The 11988-nt window shown below is 57.8% G+C and overlaps 1 protein-coding gene across 1 annotated transcript in view; it reads right to left on the bottom strand.

The window, feature by feature from the left end:
* ADCY1 (adenylate cyclase 1) overlaps window positions 1-11982 on the bottom strand; it is a 250518-nt gene extending 238536 nt beyond the window's left edge. Inside the window, exon 1 of the mRNA XM_004386117.2 lies at window positions 11430-11982. The gene's annotated coding sequence lies outside the window, so the exon portion shown is untranslated. The remainder of the gene's footprint in view (window positions 1-11429) is intronic.
* Window positions 11983-11988: the final 6 nt, after the last annotated feature.

Genomic DNA, 11988 nt, shown 5'->3' with positions numbered 1-11988 from the left:
GCTTATCACTAGGTCCCCGACTGTGATCACCTGAGGAAGAACTATCACTAGTCCCTGACTGTGACCACCTGAGGAAGGCTTATCACTAGGTCCCCATCTGTGACCACCTGAGGAAGGCTCATCACCAGGTCCCCAACAGTGACCACATGAGGAAGACTCATCACTACCTTCCCAGTTGTGACCACCTGAGGAAGGTTCATCACCAAGTCCCCAACTGCGACTATCTGAGGAAGGCTCGTCACCACCTCCCCGACTGTGACCACCTGAGGGAGGCTCATCACCAGGTCCCCAACTATGACCACCTGAGGAAGGCTTATCAGTAGGTCCCCGACTGTGACCACCTGAGGAAGGCTTATCACTAGGTCCCCGACTGTGACCTCCTGAGGAAGGCTTATCACTAGGTCCCCGACTGTGACCACCTGAGGAAGGCTTATCACTAGGTCCCCGACTGTGACCACCTGAGGAAGGCTTATCACTAGGTCCCCGACTGTGACCACCTGAGGAAGGCTCATCACCAGGTCCCTGACTGCGACCACATAAGGAAGGTTTGTCAACACGTCCCCGACAGTGACTGAGGAAGGAAGACTCATCATTATGTCCCCAATGGTGACCACGTGAGGAAGGCTCGTCACCACATCCTTGACAGTGACCACCCGAAAAGGCTGTCATGTCCCAGTGGTGACCAGGGGAGGAAGGCTGTCACCATGTCCCCAACAGCAGCAGCAGACAGCAGAGGGAGCACACTGCCCTGACCCAGCACACACTGACAGACCCTGGTCCCCTCAACTTTCCCCTGCCCCCAGCAAACTGGCCCTCAGACATGGCTGGTCTCCATGCTTCATGCTTGCTGTAATCCCACAATTTCCAGGGGACACACACATAGGAGACACCAGGCACCTTACTGCAAAGCCACTGCCTCGCATTATCACAACCACTTCACCTCTGCATGGCTAAGAAGATGACAGGTACTCCCATGGTGAGACGAGGAGCCCCCAGAGATCCCAAGGACAGGGGGGCACAGGCCTCACAGCAGCGCTTAGCACCGACAAGCTGGGCCTGGCTGCAGGCCTGGAGTTCAGGCACCCTGTCTCGACCCTGCAGGTGGGGGAAGGGAAGGAGAGGCACCCAAGATGGCACAGGAATGGCCACCAGGGAAGGGCCCCAGAAGACTGTGCACAAGTCCAGAAGTCAGACCAGCTGTCAGGAAGAGAGGGTGGTAAGGGCCGGCCTGAGGACCACAGCCAGGGCTGACCCAGCTCCTGTCATCTAGGCTTGTGGTCACACGGCCATTGTGGTCTTCCAATGTGCAAAATCTGGTTACCTCTGAGATCCAACTTTGGGCACTCTGGCACCATGCCAAGGTCGCTGTGCATGCAACCACACTCCACCCAGGGCTGTGGCACTCCTGCGGGCCTGGGGGCCCTGTGCTTGCAGCATATGCTGTGACACCCTCGGGTGACCACGTCAGCTCACAGAGGTCAGGGCAGCTGGGCCAGCTGGTATCACCAGCACATCAGTGCCTTCTCAAGCACCAGACTATTATAAAAGACAGGATCTGCATTTGCAGAATCGAAATAAAAAGCTACACTCAGATTCTGAACATGCCCACTGGAGTCAACTTGCTCCCCGGCACCCACGCAGACTCGGGAGGGAGGCGTGCGGCCCTCCTTGTCAGCACCAGCAGGCGGATGGCATCTGGCCGTGGCCTCCGTCTGCCTGCACCCCACATCCTTGGGTCTTCTGCACCCACAGCCTGTAGGATCCCTGTGGGCTGGGTGGCCTGCAGAGAGGACTCAGCCAGATGGGCCTGACCTCTCTCTCAGCCACTGCCCACCCCTACTTGCCCCTCACTCCAGACCGGACATGCCTGACGACCCTGCACTGAGTGCATGTGGTGCTCCCTGTCCTGGCTGCCCGATTTGAGCTCTAAGAGGGCACAGAGCCAGCCCGAGCTGGGCACCAGGCCTGAATTCTGAAAGGACAGCAGGAGGCCCAAGCCTACAGTTCCAGACTCCTCCAGTCTGGGATGGGATTCGGGCCTCTGGATGTCAACAACACACGTGCGGGCACACACAGGCACGTCCGCACATGCACACACACACGCACATGAATGTGGCAAACACACACACAAACACGCATACTTGCACACATGTGCACACGCCTTCCACACCTGAGGGCCGCACCCAGGCTCCGAGTGCCCCCCTAGACGCTCTCACGCGTCCAGCGCTCTTCTCAGCCCTGCGCTGAAGATGTGCAGACACCACAGCCTTGGAGATGAGAGGCTCATCCACCCTCCCCGTCCAGGAGGAGTAGGGCCTGTTGTAGGGTCTGTGCCTTCTTCAGCACCAAGAGCTGGGGAGGTACTGGGGCTTCCATTCTCCTTGCCCTGTCACTGGCGCCTGCTGGGCATCCTGGGGGAGAAAGGGTTTTCTTCTAACACCACCCCCCCCCTTCCCGAGGGCTGGCATATCTGACAGCAAAAGGAAGCCCTGTGGAATGAGATAAGCGGGAAGAGGCAGGGACTCTTCTACCCCTTCAGCACATATAATGCACAGAACCCCCCACCCCACCCCAGCCCGCCATGTCCTACTAGGGAAAAGGAGCCCAGGCCTGCCTGGAAGAGAGCAGAGGAGGGGCTAGAAGGGGGTGGGGAGGGGCCGTGGAGAGGGCAGGAAGGACACAGGGCTGTAAGAGGCCATACACAACTCCAGGGGACGGCCCCAACCCCGCCCTTGTGGGAGGGAGACAGGAACTGAGCCTGGACAGGTATGAGCCGTCTTGTCCAAACTATGCCCCTATTGGAAAGACGGAGGAAGGGCAGACTTGGCTGACCCCATTCCCTCCATGGTAAGCTCGTGAGCCCCGCCGTGGTCACTCACTCCCTGCACTCACTTCTGCAAGGACACGCACCGCCAGCCTCTGTGAGCCCTGCGGTGTGCCTGACCCCCAACTCTGTCCAGGCAAAGCGGAGTCCTGTCTCCTCTCCCGGCAGGCCGGAGGCTCTAAGGGGCGGTAGTCACCCACGAGGACACAAGGCAGCAGCTCGGGAGCTGGAGCCACTGGAGCTGTGGCCTCGCTGTCCTGGGTCATCTCTGCCCACAACTCCCCTTCCCTGAGCCTCACGCCCTTCAGAGACAGTAACCTTGCCTCTGCTCTAGAAAGCCATGCATATGAATAAAGGTGAGTGCTTTGGGGGTGCATCGCTACCCAGTGCTGGGTGGGCTCCTCAGTAATCTAGCTCACCTGGGGGTAAAACGCAGGCCTATAGCCTGGGGAAGCAGAGCCAGGCCCAAGGGGCCACACAGAGCCACATGGGAACTGCCCAGTATCCTTCCTGCCAACCCCCTCCTGGGCCCTTTCAGGCCTCCTCTCCCCCCATTCTCTTAGGACTCACGAACCCTGGATGAGAGGGCCCAGCCCAGTACCGTGAGCACGAGGAGGAAGTCTGCCTCAGGTCTTCGCCCTAGGACAAAGAGCCAGCAGCCTCCTCCCAGACAAGGCTCCTTGGGCTGCCGGCTCCCAGGAACAAGCGCTGTGCCATTCAGGGGAAAACAGAATTAAGAGCACTCCCAGCGCCACAACCAGCAGGTGATTATTGATAATATCTAGCGAACACTCCGTTGTGGGCTCCACCACCTGGGCCTGGGCAGGGCTCTGGCCACTGCGTCCTGCAGGCTGCCATCACCAAGACCAGAGACTCATGTGGGCCTTCAGGAAACAGAGGGACCATCCACTGAGAAAGAGACACCAGGAAGCCCCAGGCTACAGGCCACAACTCATAGTAGCAACAGCTCTTACCCTGCCAAGTGCCGGCCGGGGGCCATGTGCTGTGCCACGCCTGATCCACACACTTTACACAGCACTCACCTGCTCCTCACAGCACCACAGCAGGGATTTACTATTATACCCATTTACAGTGAGGAAACTGAGATGCAGGGGATAAGCCACCTGCCTCATAGCCAGTACAGGGCTGTGAGCTCCATCCCTCATGAGACTACCGCGCCTCTGATGGAGTGTCTAGGCTCCACATCCAAGGCCCCTGGGCTCCGCACCTGCAGGTACATAGAGAGCATTACCTGTCACCCAGGAGCTCATCCCCACTCCCCTCTGCACCTGCAGTTACCCAGTGCTGGTTACCTGTCACCCAGGAGCTCATCCCCCCACCCTCAACACCTGTAGGTATGCAGAGCAGGTTACCTGTCACCCAGAAGCTCAACCATACACCTCTCCCCACCTGCAGGTATGCAGTGCAGGCTACCTGCCACCCAGGAGCTCATCCCCACCCCACTCTGCACCTGCAGTTACCCAGTGCTGGTTACCCGTCACCCAGGAGCTCATCCCCCCACCCTCAACACCTGTAGGTATGCAGAGCAGGTTACCTGTCACCCAGGAGCTCAACCATACACCTCTCCCCACCTGCAGGTATGCAGTGCAGGCTACCTGCCACCCAGGAGCTCATCCCCACCCCACTCTGCACCTGTAGTTACCTAGCACTGGTTACCCATCTTGCAGGAGCTCATCCTCCACCTCCTGCACCTAAGGTATGCAGTGCAGGTTACTTGTCACCCAGGAGCTCATCTCTGACCCCTCCACACCTGCAGGTACACAGTGCAGGTTACCTGTCACCAGGGGCTCATCCCCACCCCCCTCAGCACCTACAGGTACACAGCGAGGGTGACCTATCACCAGGAGCTCATCTCTACCCCTCTCCACACCTGCAGGTACATAGCACAGGTCATCTGTCACCCAGGAGCTCATCCATACACCTCTCTGCACCTGTAAGTATGCAGCTCAGACCACCTGTCACCTGGGAGCTCATTCCCGCCCTTCTCACCCTGGAGTTCTGTGAGCCCTTCAGAAAGGACATTGTGTCAGCTTTGGTTCCCAGAGAGCAGCTGGGGAAAATGACAAGCAGGTATTTCTCAATGATGACATTCCCCAAGAGCTTGCAGGGGTGGCCTCAGCCCAGCAGGGTCAGTGCTGGTCTGAGCCCCCGAGGCCACGGTCCTGTGCCACAGCCTCCATGTACCCACACTGCCTCCTTGAGGTCCCTGCTCCACTGGGCACCCGGGGACCTTCCTAACCAGAAACCTGATTGGGCTGCTGCTCTGCTGAAAAGCCTTCAAGGGCATTTTCACTGTTCTCAAAGGGCAAAATCCTCCCCATGGCCCATGAGACCACAAGCCTCCCCTGACCCCTGTCGTCTGCGCTCCCACCACCCTGGCCTGTGCTGACCGGTGGACTGCCTCAGGCACAGATGCTCCCCTGCCCCAGCAGCCCCCCCACCACCTCCTCCAATCAACACGGGAACCTCCCAGCCTCAGGGAGGCCCCCTGGAACCCTCTAGTTTTGCCGTGTTCCCTGCCATGCACTTTCAAAGGGCAAAGCACACCAGCTGCAGCTGTATTTATCATGTGGGTTTCTGATCAGTGTCTGCCTCACCCAGGACCAGTACTTTCCTGGAGGCAGGGAGGGTCTTGATCCCACTAGGCCCTCAGCTAAATGCCTGGCCCTCAAATGCTGCTGATGACACAAACTATCTGCCTCTGTCTGGTGCCCTAGGTGGAGCTCTGGGGCACTATTCAGAGTGAGAGCAGACTAGATATGAAGCAACAGAGGCCTTAGATAGGCCAAGGGAACGAGGAAACCACACACGGAGCTGGGAGGCCTCAGGACGAGCTGGTTCAGAGGAGAGCTGAGTGGTGCGTGCAAGACGCCGCAAGGCGCCCAGCTGGAGGCATCGAGGGCCCTGAGTGGGGAGCTGAGTGCTGTGTGCAGGAGGATGCTGTGGGGTCCCCAGCTGGAGGCAGCAAGGGCCCTGAGTGGGGAGCTGAGTGCTGTGTGCAGGATGCTGTGGGGTCCCCCAGCTGGAGGCAGCAAGGGCCCTGAGTGGGGAGCTGAGTGCTGTGTGCAGGATGCTGTGGGGTCCCCCAGCTGGAGGCATCGAGGGCCCTGAGTAGGGAACTCAGTGGTGTACGCAGGACGCTGCGGGGCGCCCAGCTGGAGGCATCAAGGACCCTGAGCAGGGAGCCCAGTGGTGTCTGCAGAACACTGCGGGGTGCCCAGCTGGAGGCATCAAGGGCCCTGAGCAGGGAGCTGAGTGCTGTGTGTGCAGGATGCTGTGGGGTGCCCAGCTGGGGGCATCATTGGCCCCAAGCAGGGAGCTGAGGGCTGTGTGCAGGACACTGTGGGGTGCCCACTGGGAAGCATTAAGGAGGGTGTCCCCAGATATAAGTGTCGGAAGCTAAAGGGAAGAGTCAGGGCTGGGGGTGGGATTTAAAGCCAGAGGCAGATGAGATTAATCAGGGAGATGAGGTCGGGTGGTAGGCTAAGCCTGGGTCTGTCTCACATGGAGAGGGCTGACGGGGCAAATCCCCAGCTAAGGAGACCAGGATGACCTGCATTGGCACTCATCCACCAGGGGAGGGAAGCGACACTTCCTGCCTTCGCACAGCCTGCTCCATGGCAGAAGGAGCACACCCTGCTACCCTCCCAGCCTGTGCCCCAGAAATACCCCAGCCCCAACCACATGCAGATGCTGGCTGGGCTCTGGGGCAGCAGAGGGGACCTGCCCAGCCCCAACCCCAGGAGTCATGGGCTGCAGAAGTGGAGGGACACATAACAGCATGGCCATTGGTGGGCTCCCACCAACCTGTGCACACCTAGGACATGGGCTCAGCCACAAAAACAATCAAGTCAGCCCAGGGCCTCACATGTCTGTTATCCTGATAGGCGACTCGTGTTTTACCTCAGGATAATTCACATTTCCTGAGGAGAGCCTAGATGAAATTAAAACTGCAGAAGGGCATTTCTGTTGACTCACATGTCCCGAGATAACCATGCACTGAGTCCCGCTGGCCCTGGGTGCCTGGATCACATCATAGTCAGTGTGTCCCAAGCAGCTCACCATCTCTTCCCCACACCTGCTCCCGCTCAAGCCTCTGTAAGCCAGCAAATGACATCAGCAGGGAGCCCAGGCCAGAACTCGGGTGTCACCTGCCTTTCCCCTCTCCTCCACTGCAGCCCTCACTTCCCAAGCCGCTGCACTCACCTCCCAAAGGGCCCTCTTGCCCACCCTGGCTCTGCCTTCTTGAACACCATGCTATTCCTCCTGACAGTCGGTCAATTAAATTCAAATCAACCATTACATTTAGTTTTAGGTACAGCAAAAGCAAGGGGCTGGGGGAGGCAAGGAACCCAGTCCCAGCCATCACTCAGTTGCTATTTCTGGAGCACCTCCTCTGTGCTGGGCCGTTTCCTCAAAGACCTCCCTGCCCTGGAGGAGATCTGCATCAAAGAACGCTCTTTCAGGATGAGCAGAGGACTACTTTACCAATTTCAGCTGTACAGATACGCACCGCGGCTGTCCGAATTCTCTCCTCCCCTGCCAGCATCCCAGGCTGACCTTGGCTTTACAAAGGAGGACCAGGACACTCAGGTCACAGGGCCTGCATCCTCAGAGCCCCGAGTACCAGAGGAACCCCCAGAGCCTCCCTGAGGAGGGAGCAGAGGCCTCTGGGAAGAGAGTGAAGGGGCTGGGACCATGTCAGAGCCAAGACTTGGCCTCAGGTCTCAGTCCAAAACACCAGCTTTCTCTAGACCACCTCAGAGCTATTCTGGCAAGAAGGCTGAGAGATGAGGTGTTCCTTTGCCCAGTAAGTCAATCTGACCCTGGAAGTAGCTAAACGAAGGCGCTGACTAGTCCCTGGTGTTTATACCAGGCATGGGAGCAGGGACCCCGTGCAGCCCTCAGATGGGTGAGGGGCATCCTGGTGAGTGAGGTGGCACACCCTGCACAGACTCACGCACCCACTCACCCCACACACCAGGCACAGGGGCAGGGACCCCATGCAGCCCTCAGATGGGTGAGGGACATCCTGCTCAGTGAAGTGGCACTCTGCACAGACTCAGGCAGCCACTTACCCCCACACACCAGGCTCCCGCTGCCCAAAGTTAGGGCAAGGAGCAGCCCTGTGAGCAGGTAACTACACACTACAGACCACCCGCCCGCCCACCCATGGTCTGAGCAGGAGACAGAAAGCAGTGAGAGGAGCAGGACATGCATGTGGCTTCGAAAGGCCTGTGCCATACTCCACACACCGCCCAAGTTCCCAGGTGCCGAGCTAATTAAGGACAGATTTCACAGACTCCCAGAACCTTCCAGATGGAAGGGAGAATCCCGGAAGATCATCTAGTCCTTGTCAGTATGTTTCTCTGCATTGATTCCAATCTATTTATCTATACCCATACCCCTGGTATCAGTATGCAGAACTGAATACAAACATTCTAAAGAAACCAAATGCCTTAGAAGTGGCAGAAAATTCCCAGTATGTGCTTTTCCAATATAAATTTTTAACCTTCACCAGTAAGGGGCTACTGATGCCCCTTTATAGGTGAGGAAGTCCCTGGGTAGTGGCAAATGGTTAATGCGCTTGGCTGCTAATCAAAAGGTTGGAGGTTTGAGTCTACCTCTGGGTGGGTACCTCGAAAGAAAGGCCTGGAAATGTACTTCAAAAAAATCAGCCACTGAAAACCCTATGGAGCACAGTTCTACTCTGACACACATGGGATCACCAGGATTGGGAGTCAACTCGATGGCAACTGTTTTTTTTTTTTTTTAAATACAGGCAGTCCCCAGGTTATGAAGTCCCACTTACGTACAACCGATAGTTACAAACCTACTCCCATAAAGCATATCAGGAAGAAACTGGCTTGGTGTTCAGGCCCTCAGGCTTCCACGACAGGCCACGCTTCTCCCATGTGGGCAGGTGCTGCAGGGGGTCCTTGGGCAGCTGATGAGGGGTGGCAGGACCCTACAACATGGTATGCCCAGACAAGGCCCACAGCAGCAAGCAGAGAGTCCCCATACAATCGCTGACCATGGAGCTTGGAAAGGGTTGGCCCCACAGTCCGCATGCCCCAAGCACTGCCAGTCTGCTCCTGCAGATTAGATACACCGTACCTAACTGCCTGACTTATGTACAAATTCAGATTAAAGACAGATTTAGGAACGGAACTCGTTTGTAATCTGGGGACTGCCTGTAGATGAGGAAAGAGACTCGGAGGGAAAGGTCAACATTGCCCAGACATATGGATTGAATTGTGTCCCCTAAAAATATTTGTTGTAAATCTTAACCCCTATATCTGTGGTTATAACCCCATTTGGGAATGAGTTTTCTTTGATATATTAATGAGACAGGATTAGTGTAGAGCGTGTCTAAAATCAATCTCTTCTGAGATATAAGAGATTAAACAAGCAAGCAAGAGAAGCAGAGATGGGGAAGGAGGCATGCCAAGCCACGTGAAGACTGCCCAAGAGAAGAAGCTCAGAAGAGACAAGGGCCTTCCTTCAGAGCAGAGACAGAAAGCCTTCCGCTAGAGCCAGTGCCCTCAATTCTGACTTCTAGCCTCCTAAACTGTGAGAAAATAGATTTCTATTTGTTAAAGCCATCCACTTGTGGTATTTATGTTACTGCAGCACTAGGTAACTAAGACACCCAGGGAGTCTCAGCTCATAGCAGTGAAACCAGATGTCTGCTTCCTGAGAATCCATGCTCCCAGGGCAGGTATGCTCCCCTAGAATAACCGGGGCTCACCTATCCTCAGGGGAACAGAGGTCTCTGTGCCCAGAGCACCTTTATGCACTCTCGCCTCAGTCTCTCTTTTTTAATCTTCAATTCTCTGAAAGCAATGACTAGAGGCTCTATAAGAAAGTTCTTTATCTTAAAAAAGGCAAGAAAATAATAAAGTCTTTTCTTCTGCCAGGTGACTCCCTGGTATACCAGGGCACATCCTGGCCCCAGCCCACCTGGGCCGCCCAGAGCTGAACTCTGGCCCCCTCCCCACCCTGTGCTGACAGCACCCGGGCCTCCGGTCCAGCTCCACAGTGAGATCATCCTTGCTGGGACGGTCTGGCTGTGGGGGCCAGCACATGGCCCAGGCTAAACACCAACAGATGAGAGGGTCAGGGAGGAATAGGGTAGCACTGGGTGCCCTGAAACAGGTCAGGCAAGATCGAAGCACTGCCCACCCAAGGTAACAGAGGAGACACTCCGGAGGCCCTGGCCCTCCCCTTCCCTGGCACACACTCTTTACCTCTGTTGGCCTCTGTCTCTGATCATCATCACTTATTTCTCCCCCTTCCTCCTCACTTCCTTTGCCAGTTCCCCTCAGTTTCCCTCCATGTACTCCCCCATGACTCTGAGCACAGGCTGGTCTCCCTCTGGGGAGGGAGTCAGGTCAAGCTCTGTGACCCCTATGTCAGGCTCTGTGTCCTACCCCCTCGGGCCTGTGCTGTCCCTGAGTACGTGAGTGTTGGCCTTGTTGTCCCTGCAGTTCTCCTGGCTGGCTGACTCCTCACCCCCACACACCCAGGTGTTGGTACCTAAGCTCACAGTGTCCAGCGTCTCCTTACCCCTAGTCTCAGCCTCTGCTTTCTCTCCTTAGATTGGCTCCCCAACCCCACCCTCTGGACCCAGCAGGCAAGCACCTCCCTTTGACTAAACCAAAGCCAGAGGTAGAAACAAAATCCCTCCCTCAAGGGCGTTCCAAGCCCACGGAGGGATGAAGTTGCAGGCCGCCACCTGCCCACGCCCACGCAGAGAAAGCTCTGAAAGCCCTCGGGGCAAAGACGTCCGTTTCCAGTGGGGGAGGAGGGCAGTCTCAGGAGCCCCCGGGAGGAGCCCACGGGAGGACGGCCGGCATCCTGGGCGGCATCCTCGCCACCATCTCGCCGGCCTGCCAGAAAGACACTGCCACAAAGTTCAGGGCTCTGCGGAGCTGGGGCTAGGAGGGCCCCAGAGTGGAGACGGTAGGGACTGAGCGCTGCGTGTGACCTTGGCCAAACCCCACTCCGTCTGGGCTTGAGGGGAGTTCATCACCCGGCATCGAGAGCGACTGGAGGGGGGGGTCAAAGTTCCCCCCCAGACTCCCGGGTTCGCAGGACCTGGAGAGTAGTCCTGCGAGCCCTGCAAGCACTCTAGACGCGCCAGAGAGTAGCCCTCTGTCCTGTTCGGCGCACCACGGGCGTGCTACAGCCCTTGCCTGGAACTCGTCCCTCCTCTGGGCTTCACAGAGGGTGGATATTTGGAGGAGGGGTTCACAGAGGGTGGGAATTTGGACTCAGCGAAAGAGTCAGATTGGCCCCTCATCAGTTGCATGACCTTGGGCAGATCTTTCCCTTGTCCATGCCGGTTTCCCAGTCGCCACACTAGACACCCAGGAACGCTTTGTGGACTGTAACTATGGAAAGAGTCTGGGCCCTGGGTGTCAGCCCCGCCTGCTTTCAAACTCGCTAAGTGACCTTGAACGCGCCCCCCATCTGGGGTCTCAGCTTCCCTACCCGCCCAATAGAAAGAAGCGCGCCCCAATCCTGGTCCCGCCCCAGCAGGTGTGCCTGAGACCGCAATAGTGGCGCCGGCGGCACTTACCGTCCTCCAGAGACATGAGCGCTTGGCGGGGACGAAGGTGGCGGTGACCAGCAAGTGAGATGCGGCCACCACGAGCCCAAAGCCGATGGCCAGCAGGCTGGGCACGGGCAGCAGGGCATATGACACGAAAGTGACCAAAAGGAGCTGCCAGACGCCCTGTTGGGCAGCCGCCGGCCCCGCAGCGTGAGCACTGGTGGGGCCGCCCAGCGTAAAAGGACAGCAGAGCAGCGCAAAGGTGAGGCTGAAGAACAGCGTGAGCTTGCCGATCTGCTGCAGCTGGGGCACCTGCAGGTACTTGACGTTGGTGACCACGAACAGCGAGAGGAAAAGGACGCAGTGCACCGGGTGCGAGCCCTTGGCCAGGTCGGGCGCGGGGCCGGGGCCGCCCAGCAGCTCTGCTAGCGCCAGCGCGCCCGCCAGCAGGCTGAGCACCGCCAGCGCCTTTAGCGTTGCCGCCTGCTCCAGCCTCAACGTGTAGGTGCGGAACAGCGCCTCCAGCTCGGGGCACGCGAACTCTTCGTTGCACGCCCGGAGCCCGCGCCGGCCACCCGGCCCGGCC

This window comes from Trichechus manatus, unplaced genomic scaffold, assembly GCF_000243295.1.
Source record: "Trichechus manatus latirostris isolate Lorelei unplaced genomic scaffold, TriManLat1.0 scaffold00155, whole genome shotgun sequence".
Classification (NCBI taxonomy): domain Eukaryota; kingdom Metazoa; phylum Chordata; class Mammalia; order Sirenia; family Trichechidae; genus Trichechus; species Trichechus manatus.
Note: the sequence above shows the minus strand (reverse complement) of the source record. Positions and strands in the feature narration are given on the sequence as shown.